Below are 7,805 nucleotides of genomic sequence, written 5' to 3'. Positions count from 1 at the left end.
TTTTCAGATACACAGATCCAGAACCGCGCTTTGTGTAGAGGAGAATGATATACATAATTCGTTTTCCTTATAGTAGGCGTTTGGCTCTATATGATTATGTGAGTCTCATATGACTATAATAACAGAAGACTGACTGAGCAGTATATTTCAGTAAAACACAGGTTGAAATCAAATAGCACAAACTGGCATCTTTAGGTAAATATGTAAAGTTGCCATTATAAGGATTTGCACAAAATCCATCATATATTCCAATGAATGATTATTTGGATTAAACAAATGCTGGTTACTCCAGGAAAACTCTTTAGTTAAAAATATAACCCATGAAAAGGAGACTGAAAAACTGAAAAATGACCCCAGTCATTACATCCTCCTCCGGACGTGTCATTCACTTTTTACCTAGTTCAAACGCTCTAACCTAAGCTTAATAAGTGACCCAACAGATTCTATTTGTTATTATGCTATAAACATAAGAGAGAAGAAATTTAATCTTTAGTTAATAAGCAAAACTTGATTCATATCTTATTGGCCAACTTTTACAGAACATGAGATCCATGGTTATCTATTTTATTTATCTCCTTTCCACACGTGTGGGTTTAATGAACGTGTTAGATTTGAACTTAGGTTTTAGTTTATGCCGTTAAATACTTAGTCACCATTACCTCAACGGTTATTTATATGATTCGAGTACTTAATATACCTGAAAAATGTATGGTTTTTTAAAATGCCTTGAAATTTCCAAAATATGACATCATCAATTTTTTTATCTGATACGTTTTCTCCCAAATTCAACTTAAGTGGTAATTATATATATATATATATATATATATATATATATATATATATATATATACATATATATATATATATATATATATATATATATATATATTCGATTTGCCGAGCGGTCTTTTTAATTTCGGCAGGCATATTATATAGAATGGCGCCGAAAATTTGTTGTTCGGCCATATTCTATATAATATGCCTGCCGAAATTAAAAAGACCACTCGGCAAATCGAAAAGATATCCAAAAAGATCAGAAAAAGAAATAACTCTGTTGTTCAACCACACGTGTCTAAATAATGACTTGCTGCCAATATATATATATATATATATATATATATATATATATATATATATATATTATGCAATTGTATTCATTTTTAGTTAGTGAGAGGGGAATCTATCACCATACTTTCCCTTAAACACGCCAACTGGACTTTTATTAAGTACAATACTTAATAAAATAAATTTTTAAATGGAGAGTAGACAATGCATTGTGGATGCGTTATGGGCAGCTCCCGTTACTCTCGCTTCTCTTTATTTGCCCTTGAGTCGTCATTTTTTAATGGGTGATTTTTCTGACAAAGGTAGAAGAAAAAGCTATATTCTAGGTTGGTAGTATTTTGCGCGAACAGTCGCCAGAGATGTTTGAAATTTTTTGTTTCTATGTCTATCCTTGTAACTATGTCACTAGTAAAAGTTTTGGAGGTAAACGTTTTATCTGGGCTGATATTATCCGCCTGATAAGCAGGGATCCGAACCTTGGATTAACCACTAAGGGAGCTGTCCTATCAGCAGGTGCAAAGTATTGGGGCTGCTGTATTACCATTTGGTGAATGGATTCTGGATCATGCAGTAGCTTCTGGTGGGGCCTCTCTATGCCATATTAGTAAGTAATTGTTACGACTTTTCGTTATCATGTGCTACAAAAAAATAAATTTCTTCGTTTCTATTTCTCTCTTCCTTTCCCTCTCTGTCTTGCTCTCACCAAGTCTGTCGATCTAGTCCACAAATCCCAAAACTTCATCATGAAAGTTTCAAGAAAAAATACACGATTAAACCAGAATCTCCAACTTCCAACGTAGACCCCCACTACCGTGTCTCCTTCTCCAACATCAGGGGTCTACGTTCTAATCTTCCAGAGATTGAAACCCAATTGCACGAGACTAAACCAGACCATTTATTCCTAAGCGAAACTGACATTGGACAGACTATTTCCCTAGATGAGTTCGAAATTAAAGGATACTCTAACTTAACTTCCAAATCTGACCCCCAAGATCGCCATGGGCATGGAATATGTGCCTATATTAAAGGTGGCTTTTCATGTGGTAGGTACATTTCCAGAGAATATCCTAACTTACTATATATGTGCTTGTGCTTCCGGGTTGCACTTGCTCACACTACTGCATTTATATTTATTCTATCGCCCCCACAACAGCGGAGTTACTATCTTTAAAAGTATATTTGAGAACATTGACCACGCCCTATCTGCTTATCCTTCAGCTAACATTCACGTATGTTGAGACTTCAATGTTCACAATGTGGAATGACTAACCCACTCAAACAAAACCGATGATGAGGGGAGGTTCTGTCACGATTTCTCCATTGCTTATGACTTCACTCAGATTGTTCACGAACCCACCCGTGTGCCCGACACTGACGGCCAGTATGCAAGTCTCCTAGACCTTTTTCTCACAACTTGCCCTGAACTATGTTCAGTTTCTGTTCTGTCTCCACTTGGATCTTCCGACCACTCTGTGGTATCAAATAAGATAAAAATGAAATGTAATAAGTCCTCAGACGTACCTCTCTATTGTAAAGTATATCGATACACTATGGCTGACTGGGATAGCTCCCGTATATTTATATCAGATCTACCTCTGCATCCCATGTTTTTTTTTGTTTTTTTACCCAACGATAAGGGTTATTGTGTGTACAATGATCAAAGGGATAGTGTAACAATAGTATTGGAGAATTGGTAAGGTGTCATTACTTAGGGGGTGGTTCATCAGGAATTTGTTTGTGTTGGACTTGAAGACATCCAGGTTGAAGCCGGGAGGGAAACAGGCAAGCGGAACAGCGTTCCACGGGCGTGCAGTTCTAAGAAAAAAGCTTTGTTCATGGAATCTACGTTTTGGCTTAGGCACAGGTAAGGAGTGGGGAAAATTATTGACGGTGGTTTCAGCTAGTCGGGTGTTTTTTGAAAAAGATTGGCGAGGGGGGATCAGAGAATGGAGCTCAGACAAGCACTTGCCATGGAAATAACGATAGAACAACGACAGGCTCGCTACGTCCCTTCTGTGGGAAAGAGGTTGAAGGGTAGAGAAAAGGGCATCCCCCACCAAGCCACGAAGTCTATTTTGTACTCTGTCAAGGCAGGATAGACTGTTTTTAGCAGCTCCCGCCCAGATGTGGCAGCAGTACTCCATCTTTGGACGTACTTAGCTCTTATATAGATAGAGAATTGCATCATTAGTGAGATATCTTCTGGGGCGGTAGAAGGATCCCACCATTTTCCCAGCGACCTTGGCCACAGACTTGATGTATGTGTTCCATTTAAGACCAGGAGTAAAAAGTAATAAAGAATGCCATTGCCACAGAAATCACTTTTTCTATTGCTTCCAACGTAATAGATGTACTGAGACGAAATCCGCTTTCAGGACTGACAGCAACTATTGTAAGAAAGTAATAAAGAACGCAAGAGAATGCTCAGTCCGTCAAGTCTAAAGTAGCTTAGCGGCGGCTTAGTTCCCACCAGTTTTGGCAAATAGCAAACAGGATCCTGAACAGAAGCGTGTGCTGTATCTCAGCTATCATCAATGGACCTGGGGTAATCTCGTTAGCATTAGACAAAGCCACACTCTTTGCCAAGAACTTTGCAGCTAATTCTACCCTTTGCGAACAAAGCCGCCAACCATCAATAGTTCCTCCTGTATCAGAAAACACGCTATGTGATATACAAATATCTGTACGTGATGTTGCCAAACTAATCAAAAACCTTCATTTCAGTAAAGCAACAGGCCCTGACGGTATTCCAATTATAGTACTCAAAAAACTTCAACCAGAACTAGCTCCCATACTTACAAAACTGTTTAAACGTTGTCTTAAGGAGAATTGCTTCCAATCACCCTGGAAAATCTCATCAGTATGCCTTTTATTAAAGAATTCAGGTGATGGGCAGAAATCAGAAGCTTACAGTAGTAATGCTGGAGTCCCTTCAGAGTCTATCCTGGGCCCAACTCTCTTCCTGATCTACATTAATGATCTTCCAAATCACATCCTTATATAATTCGTAGGCATTTATGCTGATGACAATACAATCTATGGTAGCACATCTAAGACGGTAAACGACCAATTCTCTTCGATTCTCTCTCCTCTGATCTTGGACACGCGGTACAATGGGGAAAGAGGTGGCTGATTACTTTTAATGCATCTAAAACACAGGTTTTATTTTTACATTGTCAACGCTCTGGTCCCCATCTGGCATCAATTGAAATGAATGGCTCTCGTCTTGGAGAGGTCTCATGTTTTGACAAGCTTCTGGGCTTGACCTTTACTCCTGATCTTAAATGGAACACATACATCAAATCCGTTGCCAAGGCCGCTTCAAAAATGGTGGGATCCTTCTATCGATTCAGTAGATATCTCACTGCTGATGCAATTCTCTATCTATATAAGAGCCAGGTACATCTAAGGATGGAGTATTGTTTCCACATCTGGGCAGGAGCTGCTAGAAAGGACTTATCCTGCTTTGATATAGTTCAAAATAGACTTCATAGCCTCGTAGGAGATGTCCTTTTCTCTTCCCTGCAACCTCTTTCTCACAGAAGAGATGTTGCTAGTTTGTCTTTGCTTTATCGTTATTCTAATGGCAAGTGCTCGACTGAGCTTCAATCTATGGTCCCCCTAACCAAACTTAACCAAGAAACACTCGTCTAGCTGAAAACACTATCAATAATTCCCCCACTCTTTATCTGTGCCTAAACCTAAACGTAGATTCCATGAACAAAGCTTCACGCCTGTGGAATTGTCTTCCGTTTTCCAGCTTTCCAGCTTACTACAATATGGTTGTCTTCAAGTCCAACGTGAACAAGTTCTTGATGAGCCGTTCCAGGTAATTTAACAAATTTACCGAATTCCCATTACTAGCGGCTGCTGTATTGTCCAATTGACTACTATACACTCTTTAACCCTTATCCTCGAGTGACCTCTCGGCCTTGATAAGTGGTGATGCTTATCTAAATATATATATATATATATATAAATTCGTATTCCTGTCTGTTTGTTTGTTCACAATTTGATTAATATATGCAAAAGGTCCGTTAGTTTAGTATTTCATTTATTTCTATATATAGTATAATTCTTTAAGAAATATACGATTAAGAGGTCACCTCATTTGTTTATTATATTAAGGAAAATCAATTGTACTAAATAGCTGTATGTTAGTTTAAGTTTCTAGCGAGAGAGTTATTTTAATTGTTCTATTTAAGATTGTTATTTCATCGGCTCTAAATAACAATTATATTGATAATATATTTAATTAAATTTATTTGGAATTATTACTTCCGACATCGATGTTTTTTATGAAACGAGTAGTTATTTCCCTTGATGAGTTTTTTATATACGTTCCGAAGTTCGAAAGATGAAAAAAACTCTTCCCAAATAAATTAATTTGGTAATCGCAAGACGTTTCTAGCGTGAAAAAATAATTCCGTGTCAACAGAAAGATGTTTTGCTTTTTTATATATATATTCGATACTCTTGCATTGTTTGACCCGGATTCTCAGGAATTCCCGGCAAGCATGGATCGGGCGATATCGGCAATCATCGGTTTAAGCCGAGCGTTGTAACAGACGCTTTAAAAACAAACAAACCGGAAAAAATACAAATGTAAATAATCAAAAATAATCTTTAAAGGACTGAAAATATTTTCATTTATTTTATATATTTCGTTTTATTTATTTATTTATTTATTTATTTATTTATTTGAAAAATATTTATCAACAAAAAGCTTTGGGGTTTTTTTTCCTTCAAGAAAAGATTAAAGTTTTACTTTTTTCACCATAAATTCTTAGGTGTAAGTACAAGTTTTTTTTTTTCAAGACTTTTGTTCAGTGAAGTTTCTTTTGGGGCGGCGGTCCACGGAAATTATATATATATATATATATATATATATATATATATATATATATATATATATATATATATATATATATACATACATATACATATTATATATTAAAGAAAATACATAAAAATATGTTTACAAAAAGCGTAAATTGTTAGATGAAAGTACAGGAAAAAAAATTTTTTTCAAGAGAACTTAACATTTTTATTTTATATTATTTTATTTTTATGGCTGTTCATTGCTGGCGAAAGAACTTTCTCGAGATAAGGATATTTCCTTAGGAATCTTTTACTTTGGTCGACTGTTGAACAGCAATTGACGGCAAAGAGGGAGGGAGATGGATGTAGAGGAAATATGTAAGTGTGCTCCGATATAATACCGCATTCCATTCGTATATTTTTAAGGGTAGCAATTTCGAACGCCCATAAATAAATGATTTTTACTTTTGTTAGAATCTCACCTGGTGGGAAGAGTATCAGGTACTTCTTTTTGGGAGGCGGTTACATTTACATGTTTTTATCAGTTCTTTTATTTTTGAAATTGTTGTATAGCAGGGAGATATCGACGTTACCCACGATGAAAATGATTAATATCCTTAGTATAGTAGGTGTGTTCAAAACGGAACTTTATGTCGATCCGGGCAACGCCGGGTACCCATGCTAATATATATATATATATATATATATATATATATATATATATATATATATATATATATATATTGAAAGAGATTATTCCAAAGGTCAAATTTCTTTGTGTTATTTTTTGGTTTTGCCACTATATATATATATATATATATATATATATATATATATATATATATATATATTTGTTTTGAAAATTATATTTTTTCTGAACGAAATTTAAATATAAAATCTGCAAATTATGTGTGTGTGTGTGTGTGTGTGTGTGTGTGTGTGTGTGTGTGTGGTAACCGTTTATCTCGGGAATCGATTGTGTAGCTCTTTTGTTTATCTTCACCGCCGAGAATTGCTATACGGTTCAACTCGAAAGTGGCAGTTCCTGCCCGACTTCATGCAGATAAAGGTGCATCGCTTCTGGGGTTGCTGATGTCGCTGCTTCCGCCTAACTCTCTTCACAGCAATTGATTCCTTACACCCAGCTTCTGCGTTGACCGTACCCTGTCGAACTGCTAGTCACTAAACAGGGCGATTGTCAGCCAGGCCTTCCCATGTGCAGAGAGTGATGTCGCTTTGCTTAATGTCCCTCTTGAAAACATCTAAGAAGCGTAGTTTGGAGCACTCTATGTTTCTTCTGCATTAAGCAAGCTTGCCGTAGAGATGTGCTTTCAAAATGCGTTTAGCATCCATTTTCCTGACATGTTCCAACATATATATGTTTTTGTTAGCGGCACTTTTTTGAATGAATTCAATTATTTATACGAAAGTGCATTTTGACCTAAATGCGAGGTAGGAATAATTTTCCCTTTGACCAATTTGGTACCCCCTAAATGGTGAGCAGCATATGTATTATTTTTAAAATACAATTATCCACAAAAACAAATAAAAATATCTACATAAAAACGCGATAGATTTAGTAGTCGTGCGAGGTTAGCCGCGTGGTAGATGTTTAGGCTTCTTATCATGGAGTCCTGATTTAAAATCTCGCTAGACTCAGCCACTCTGGTGAGTCGTGGACAGCGAAGCGCGTGTCAGTGGATAATTGTATTTTTAAAATAATACTAATAATAATAATTTAGAGAGTACCAAATTGGTCAAAGGGAAAATGTTTCCCAACTCGCATTTAGGTAAAAATGCACTTTCGTATGAATAATAGAATTCATTATATATATATATATAGATGGTTTTGTTAGCGATACTTTTTTTTTTAATGAATTCAATTATTTGGAACTTGGAAAACACAATTCTCACTTACT

At 36.0% G+C, this 7,805-nt stretch overlaps 1 protein-coding gene across 2 annotated transcripts in view; it reads left to right on the top strand.

Moving 5' to 3' along the window:
- Positions 1-7,805, top strand: part of LOC145277641 (uncharacterized) — a 358,623-nt gene that overhangs the window by 184,551 nt on the left and 166,267 nt on the right. The window lies entirely within an intron of this gene.

This window comes from Euprymna scolopes, chromosome 6 (assembly GCF_053919585.1).
Source record: "Euprymna scolopes isolate OS-2025 chromosome 6, ASM5391958v1, whole genome shotgun sequence".
Taxonomy (NCBI): domain Eukaryota; kingdom Metazoa; phylum Mollusca; class Cephalopoda; order Sepiida; family Sepiolidae; genus Euprymna; species Euprymna scolopes.
Note: the sequence above shows the minus strand (reverse complement) of the source record. Positions and strands in the feature narration are given on the sequence as shown.